Source organism: Desmodus rotundus, chromosome 4 (genome assembly GCF_022682495.2).
Source record: "Desmodus rotundus isolate HL8 chromosome 4, HLdesRot8A.1, whole genome shotgun sequence".
NCBI classification, from domain to species: domain Eukaryota; kingdom Metazoa; phylum Chordata; class Mammalia; order Chiroptera; family Phyllostomidae; genus Desmodus; species Desmodus rotundus.
In genome coordinates, this window is record NC_071390.1 from 78,258,261 (window position 1) to 78,267,426 (window position 9,166).

Sequence of the window (9,166 nt, forward strand, 5' to 3'; positions counted from 1 at the left end):
GGGGAGCTCTTAGTCCCTACCACTGGTGCATCTCCCCCAATAGGAAGAGGCACTTTCCACTTCCAATAGGAACATGTCTTACTCAGCTACTCCAGCAGGAAGTACTGTCTTCCCCAACCACCAGCCAAAAACTCAGTTTGCTCCAAATCAACTGGTTACAACAACTCTGAAATACCACCCCACTCCACACAACCCCACTTGTTCTTCACCTTTGTTCTCTGGATTTGCGCTTGGTTCACCACTAGACCAAATGTCCCCAACTGAAATTTGGTGTCCCAGAATAAACTCACTTTGTTGGAGAAATATTCTTTAAGGTTAAGAGAACACAGCCATGCTCCGTGGCCTATGACCGCTTCTGGGCCATCAGGACAAAGCACGGAAGCTGCAAGAGACTCACAAAACCTGAAGTACTTACTGTATGGCCCATTACAGGAAAAGTTTGCCAAACCCTGTTCTATTAGGATTCAGCCTACAGTTGGATTAATACCCTAAGTAAAAAGACAAGACAGGTAAGTATTATAAATTATTTCAAAGCCTTGCTATAGTAGGATAAAAAGGCAACTTGAAAAATGTCAACTATAATTGGTTACAGTAAGGCTCAAATATACCTATTTGATGTATTTGATATAGACTTCATGCATTTATATTTGGTGAAATATAAAGACTCCCAAGCCAAAGTTGTGGAAAGCAATCTTAATCTATTACTGTGACCTTACATCAAAACAGTAAGCTCTCTTGATGTTGGTTAGAAATGTAAGAAAAAGCAAAATATTTAAAACATCAAACATTGAGAATTATAGTGTTTTATTTCTGTATGAGCTTCCTTTCTATGCCATGGCAGGTTTGGACCAGCTTCTGAAGTTTTATTTGTGCTTTCAATGGCAGAAGAATCTGAGAGTTCCTTTAGTGAAGTTTTCCATCTGCATCACTTCCTCTGAGACATATTCATCCTTCATGACACAACCCCTTTCCTCACTTAGTTCCTCTGGCTGCATACCCAGCACTACTTCTTGAATGGAGGCAGGGTCAACTTCCCGGAGTCATCTACTTCTTCTAGAACTCCATTCACGTTCCATCCACATCCTGCAGTCTTTCGCACAGCTGTCTTGCCTGACTGTGCGGAGCCAGCACTGCCTGGAACTCTTGGAATCTGGGTGCAAATTTCACAGCAGCATCCTTAATCTGAGCTTGCAGTTTCACCAGATGGTTTAAGGTTAATCAATTCATGCAGGATTCTGAAACAATACAACCAGCCTTTACTGGCAATACAATGTTCTTTTTCTCCTTGTAATTACCTTTCCCTTCAGTACAGCATTAAGATACCTTGGCCTGAATGCTAGTGAAACTCATTGGGATTTGTTTCTCATTACAGTCCTCTACCTAAAGTAGAAGAAAATGCTCCAATTCAACCATGAGCAGCTTTCTCTTCCTAGTGCAACTTAAACTAAAAGAGGTTGCAGAAACTTTACCTTATTTTTTATATTCATCAGGCTTTTAAAATATGGTTTCTACTGTAGCTTCACATAGGCCTAGGTCTCACCTTGTCTTTGCTTTGCTATCACCATTTCCAAATCTAACCACATTCAATTTCACTTCCAGTGTTATCACTTTTTGCTTCCTTACTGCTGTCCTCTTTGTGGACCAATTCCCTCTTTTGATTATCCACTTTTTTAAAAGGTCATACAGGTTTATCATAGGAAGACAAGAAAGCAAAACAACTATTCTTCACTATCTGTGTTGAATTGACCAACCACCAACAGACTTTGAAAGAAGTGATGCAACTGGTTTCTGATCATGATGCAATCTTCTATTTGCATAATGATTTATGGAATAAAGAGTGAGCCGCAAAGTTTATGTAACAATTCAGTTAATAATTGGTAACTGAATTTCAACCATGTTGGGGACTGGTGTTAGTTAGCTGTGAAAAATGCATGTTGGAACGATGCAAAGTAAGAACTACATGCATCTAAAAAGAAAACCTTGTATTAGTTCACAGTCAATATTTAATCAAATTTAGTTAACTACTAGCCAAAGATTACATAGATTACATAAACCCAAAGCTTCTCAAAGGAATTCTAGTTCTCAAAGGAATGCTAGTTCCAAGACTCTGAATTACCCTTTGGAGCTAGAAGAATGTTGACACCAATTCTTCCAATTAGAATTTGTAGACAATCCAAAAATATCTTTCTTGACAACTTAGGACCCCTCTGCTCATGTAAATGATCTTGAGCCCTGCAAAAACTACTGTTGTCCAGATCATAAAACTTTACAATCATCTCAAGGCACAAGACCATGTCTACTTACAGCTTATTCCACAGCAACCAGTACCATGTTTACTGCTGTAAAACAGTAGCATCCATCCCATTAATGTTGTTTTAGTTTTGACTTTCACTTTATCTTAGCCAAAAAGGCTGAAAAAGCAATCAGTTTTGGTTTTGAATTCATTTATGTTGTAAATCTTTTCATTCAGGGCCATAAACAAAGTTTACATCAACTTTAAGAGAAAATTAACTTGCCCTGGCTGGTGTGGCTTGGTGGGTTGAGTGCAGGCCTGCAAACTGAAAGGTTGCTGGTTCAATAGCAGGTCAAGAGGTATGCCTGGGTTGCAGGCCAGGACCCCACTAGGGGGCGTGTGAGTGGCAACCAGTTGATGTATCTCTCATGCATGCAACAATCTTTCTCTCCCTGTCTCTAAATAAAGAGCATCTGGGAGAGAGAAAGGGAGGCTGGGAGAGAGTGGGGGAGGGGGGGGGGAGAGGGAGAAGGAAGGAGATAGGGAGGGAGGGAGAGAGAGAGAGAGAGGGAGGGAGAGAGAATATGAATTAAATTAACATTGAGTATTTACAAAATTTTCCCCCCCCTTTATATTTCTCACATTTGAGAAACCCCTCAGACAACATGCCTAATTAATGACAAATTAACCTGGTATTAGATTTGAGATTCCCAGCTTGCAACCACCTGCCTTTGACTTGAACAAAGCTCAAGTCATAGGATGATCACCCACTGGCACATCAAAGAGTACTTATAAAATGTCTAGTAGTTCAGCGAATGTTCTAGTAAACCCCAGAACATCTGATCTCTGAGAATTTCAGGGGTTGAAAGGACTGTGTCATTATTTTAAGAAAAGATGACTGGTTAAAAGGCCTGCCCCCACCCAACCAATGGCCTGTTCTTAAACCAGTCTATTGATTCAGAAAATTATACTATCTTTGAAATCATATTTACTTTTGAAAGCTGAATGAAGGAAAAAGTACTAAATTTGTACAATATCAAAATTACGATCAAATGTCTTTTTTTTGCTCAGTTTTTAAAATGTTCTATCCAAACTAATTTACAAACTTCTTACCTTATTAAATAAATCTTTGATTTCTTGATCAGATAAAGCAGACAAATGTTTTCTTAAGAAAAACACCCTGCAACTTTATTCCTAGATGAAAACAAATTTACAGGTAAATCAATGTACAAAAACTATTATGACCCTCACACTTTGCATTTTCCATTATGTCCTCATCCACACACATTAATCACAACAACTCATGATGTGAACAGCAGTGGAAAAAGTTTAATCATTGGACATTTATGCTTTCTTCTTCTTCACTTATGCTCTAGTCATAAGGTTTTCAGTGCTTAGCCACTTTTTAAAAAATACATAATACACGCACATTTCTATACATTTCAATTCTCTCAGGTAGAGTAGATAAGAGCCCCAATTTCACTGGTTGGAAAAAACCCACAACAAAGATAATCTCAAGTACACCATCTATCTACTTTGCACAGCTTGTGTTATGGAAACTTACAGGCATACTCTCACCATCAGACCTGACATGGAAAGGGTAATCATACTTCAGTACATTCCAAAACTGGTTATGCCTTGCTTTATGTGTAATGCTTTTGTTACTAGACAAGGTTTCCAATGATCAGAAGTTTTAAAACTTTAAGAAAAAAGCAAGAGGATCCTGACTGCGTGGTTCAAGTTGGTTGGGAACCCTCTGCAAAGCAAGAGGTTGCCTATTCCATTCCCAGTCAGGGCACACACCCAGATTGCAGGTTGAATTCCTGGTTAGTCCATGTATGGGAGGCAACAGATTGACATTTCTGTCTCTGCCCCACAAACCAATACACATACCCTCCAGTGAGGATTAAAAAAACAAAAACGGAGACACGCCAAGTGAGCTAGTTTGGAAGCAGATGTCCCCCTCCCCCCACCATAAGTGTTTGTTATTTTAAACTACTGAGTTTTGGGTAATTTGTTACATAGTGGTATAAGTAATATAAAGGGCCCCAATCCATATCCAAAAAGTAAAATGTACAATTTATGAATTAGCTGAAAAGGTCTAAAATTCAGATTTGCCTTTACCTTTGGTCACCAATAATTTCAAAACTCCATGGCTCTCTGAAGGAAACAAACAAAAAAACAAAAATAAAAAATCCCACAACCACCCAGAGATCTAAAGGGATGAAAAACTCAGCAAGAATGTAAATCAGTTACTAGAAATATACTTCATTATATCAAGACAACAAAATAGATTTCACCTTTATAAATCCATTTCTTTTAGTTGGACAATCCTTTGTTTCCAACTTATCGTTATTGTTCCAGAAGTACTACATTTAAGACAAAGATACACTACCTCCTCTGCATATTGCGAGTCATTTTCCAAGACCCAGGAATCCTTTTCTGACATCCCTAAGAGTGTAATTCCTGAACAGAGATGTGTTCTTTTAAATTGCATTATGTAATAGTCAAACAATGCCTTTTGCAAATCATATCTTTAAAATAGCTTACATATCCTCATTAACATGTTCAGTAATCACAACAGTTCATTATGTGAACAGCAATGAAAAGGTTTAATCACTGGATATGAAGTTATTGGAGGAAGCAAAGATAGAATCAAATGATCAAAATGAGATCAAAATCAGTGTCATCAGTAAAACAATAAAAACTAGTAACAAAAATCATGCAAAAGTGATAGACAAATATAAATTAATACAACTCAACTAAAAAAATCCCACTTATAACGGAATACAAACTTCTCTATCCACAAGGATACCAATGATACCTATGGCAGTGACCCCTAGTGGCTTCCCTGGATTAGTGACTTTCAGGTAAGCAGTGTACATTTGAGTAAATCTGTTCTGCAGTAATCAAAGAATGCACCAGAATAATGTGACAGCCACTGTTTCACCTTTCCTAGGAGAACCTCAACACGTGGAATCCAATTGAGCAGAAAAGAAAAAAAAAGTCCTCTTTTCTCTATACTCAGGTGAACTGGCAGCACCTCTACTTTCACGCTATCTTTAAAAAAGTGAAAACGGAGTGCCTGCATGCCTGGGACCCTCCCCAGTTCCACCCACCTCCGCCTAGGTTCTCAGCAGGTTACCTACTTCTGAACCCATTTGAACAGAAGCCCTTCGCCCAGAGCTCCACTTCCATCTGTAAAATCTAGCCCCATCAGCCTTACTGCATTAATACACCTACACCCTATGGCAGTCTCCATTTAAAGTTACCTTTCATGGGGTAGGAGGGCATTAAGACTACTTCTCTGTGCTGATCACTGCGTATTTTCAAGATTATCCAATTGCATAGGGTTTCCCCACAAGCCCTGCTTTTCAAATGCACAATTGGTTGAGCATGAGGGTTTTTCAGGAACACATATGACACGTATCTATTTGTGTGCCAGGGACTGAAAAGACAAATTCACTTTAGACATTGTCTCTGCATTCAAGGAGCATCTTGTAGCAGGTTCCTTACAAATCTGAGTCCTTAAAATTAGGGCAACCACCACAATGACCTCCCACTTCACACCTAGGAGATGCTGGAGAAAATGGAACTCTCATCACTGCTAGTGACTATGTAAAGTGGTGCAGCCACTTTGGAAAAACAGTTCAGCTAGCTTTCCTCAAGAGGTTGGACATGAGGAGTTAGCATATTACCCAGCAATTCCACCCTTAGGTATAGACTCCTGAGCAAAAACAGGTCCAGCCCTGGCTGGCATGACTCAGTGGATTGAGCGCTGCCCTGGGAACAGAAAGGTGGTTCCATTCCCTGTCAGGGCACATGCCTGGGTTGTGGGCCAGGTCCCCAGCTGGGGGCGTGCAAGAAGCAACCGATTGGTGTTTCGCTCACACACAGATGAGTCTCTCCCACTTCCTCCCTTCCTACCGTTTGCACACCTTACAGCCAAGCAAGCTCATTCTGCATGGACCAATTTTCCCCAAATGTGACTTTTAAGAAAGCTATCTAGCCAAAAGCTCTGTGAATTTCAGTCAAATAAGATATAAGCATATTATAATTGAAAGTAAGTGTCAATAAATAATACCCTGAGCTGAGTCTTTTTGACTGGAATCTGGACAAAGTAACAAAAAGGGGAAAAAGAAGCGATATTGCTTGGACATGTTGGAATCATTCTTGTGAGTCTTGCGAGCAAGAGAAGGAAACGAAGAAGTTACAAACTTTTCTGTTAAGCAGGAAATAAATAAGCCACTTAATATGCTAAGGAGCTCTTCCAAGAAGCAAAATAGAAATTATGCCCTAACTGGCCCCATTTTGTTTTTCTATGGAAACTGCAACTTCATACTGTAAACATACAGCATCGTCCCAAGATATTCTCACTCCTGAAAGCTTTCTATGATGCCCCACATCTTAAGCAAAACCCCCCTCTCTCGTTCCCCCTAAGACTGCTATTGACGAGTCCCCGCTAGACCCTGAGCTTACCGAAACCCCGAGGACCTTACCTTATTTCCTTCTTAATTCCTGCATTGTTTCAAAGGGTATTACCAAAAAAAAAAAAAAAAAAACAGTGTTCTGTTGTTTTGTCATCTCGTATTAGACTCCTTTATGCTCCTTTGGGGTCACGTACCAATGCCAGACCATACCAACAGCTCCGACATTATCTCCGCCTTAGGACATGACCAAGTAATACGCAAAAAATATATATATATGTATATTTATATATACATTTATATATTTATATATATCACCCTCTTAGTAAATTTCCTTTTGGCCGAATTTGTCTTTAGTATTTCTAAGACACACGCGTTTATCCCTGTCCCCCCATCCCTTCTTTCCATCAAGTCCTCCATTCCCTTTTAGAGCTCGCAGCGGAAGACCCATCGCTCGCCCCGGAACTCGCCTCAGCGTTCGTCCTGCCACTGCGCTTCGCATCCTCAGGCTTGGGCTCACAGGAACAGCGATGGCACTGGATTTAACCCCAGCGGGCGAAAACAGCAGAAAACGATCGTTACAACGAAACCCCCTACCCGCCCTGGAGCAGACAGGGAGGAGCGAGGAAGTACTCGTCTTAGAGAGTTCGCCTGCCTTTCCGATTGGCTGCTGCGACGTGCGTGGCCTGTGATTGCTCACGGCGTCCAGCGCAGCGCCCACCGGAAGGAAGGATGAGAGCCCTGCGCCGAACTTGAGAGCCCGCCTTCCCGGTGAAAGAAGGTCTTAGAGGCAACGCGGCATTTATCGTGATTTATGTTACCCCGGGAACTTCGACCGCGGAGCCCCGGTAGCAAGATGACCGGAGTTTGTTCGGCAGTGGGCTGCAGCACTCGGGACCCCGCGCCAGCGCGGCTACTCTTTCCCACCAGTGCGAGAGCAGCCTCGGAGCTGCATTAAAACCCAGCACTGCCAGGCGGGCAGTAGGCCAGGGTGGGGCGGGGCCGGACAGTGGGTCCCGAGGTGGACGTGCTGTGTTTGAGCTGCTTAACGTGGGGCGGGGGAGGGAAACTGGGGCACTTGGAGGGTTAAGGTCGTTCCAGCTTTTCCCGCTCAGTGATTGCCTCCAAACTTCTCGTACTTTCTCTTTGCCTGCCGCTTCCATGGCTTTGAGCGACAGGTACTTGGAAGGAATTCTGCTTCCTTTCTTGTGATTTCACGTGAAGAGACGGGAAAGGAGGGAGATTTGGGAGAACTGTTGAAGGCGTGCGCTTCCATTGAGCGTGTGTGGGTTGCTCTTGAGCATGAATACAGATCAGGTTTCACACTGCCGAGTTCGATGAGGCCGGTCATAATATGGCAGGATCTGGTCAGTGGCTAGGAAGTTTCCTTTGGCTCTAGAAGAGGGCAGATCTTCGGCCCAAACTAATTTGAACCCACATTTATAGTCAAGGCTGGTAGGTAGGTGGTTAAGATCAATGTTCAAGGTAAAGTGGGAAATGGAAACGTGGGTAATGTGCTCATAGACAAAAGATGCCCTTTAAAAAGAGGTAGGCCATTAAGGCAATGTGAGATGTAGAGTTAAGCTATTGACAAAGCATTATTAGAAGATCAAAAGGAGCTCTATGGGAGTGGTGGTAATTGAGTTGGACCTTGAACCTTACCGAGACTGGGGGATGGGGCGGGAGCAAGATAGCACTTCAATGGAGATAAAATATATATGCAGGAGTGGACAAAGTAGCTTGGAAACTAATTATTTTTTAAAGATTTTATTTATTTATTTTTAGAGATAGGGGAAGGGAGGAAGAAAGAGAGGGAGAGAAACGTCAATGTGTGGTTGCCTCTCCCTCGCCCCAAACAGGGGACCTGGCCTGCAACCCAGGCATGTGCCGTGACTGGGAATCAAACCAGTGGCCCCTTGGTACATAGGGTGGCACTCAACCCACTGAGCCACCCTAGCCAGGGCAGAAACAAATTATTTTTCAAAATTAAAAAGTCAGTTTTAGAAATTTCAACCATGAAATTTTGTAGGCCTTTTGTAGTCACTTGTTTTTGTTTTGTTTTTAAGTAGGGCTCTTTTCTCCACTTAAGCAGTTGTAATTGTATACTTCCCATTTCCCTCTGGGACTTCTTTCCATCAGTTACACTGCTGTCTCTACAGATTACTTGCCTCGAGTCAGTGAGCATGCTTACATCACAGCCCTCCTACTCCTGGCATTGAAAGTAATAGGGGCTCAAGAGTTGGAAAGTTTCAGTTTAAGTAATAGCTAATAAGCTTAGTAATCAATGCATGTAAAAGCTATTGTTCCAGGAACTGAAGGTATGATCCACCCTGACTCTAGGAGACCATAAGCAGTTCCACCTTTGTGCCTCAGGAGGACTGCAAGAAATCAAGATGGTATCTGGGCCATTGTCCTCCAGGCTCAGGTGACCACAGCTCAGGACACAGCTAAAGACCACCGCCCAGGGGGAGAACACTCCAGCTTTCTTAATTCAGTTAACTTTCCC

The 9,166-nt window shown here is 41.9% G+C and overlaps 1 long non-coding RNA gene across 1 annotated transcript; it reads right to left on the bottom strand.

Annotated features, from left to right (window-relative positions):
* Positions 1 to 787: 787 nt before the first annotated feature.
* On the bottom strand, positions 788 to 7,328 carry LOC112317792 (uncharacterized). The gene is made up of 5 exons (XR_011651121.1): positions 7,131 to 7,328; positions 4,358 to 4,393; positions 3,347 to 3,427; positions 2,517 to 2,726; positions 788 to 1,235 (listed from the first exon to the last, which is right to left on the bottom strand). It is a non-coding gene; the product is annotated as an uncharacterized lncRNA (long non-coding RNA).
* Positions 7,329 to 9,166: the final 1,838 nt, after the last annotated feature.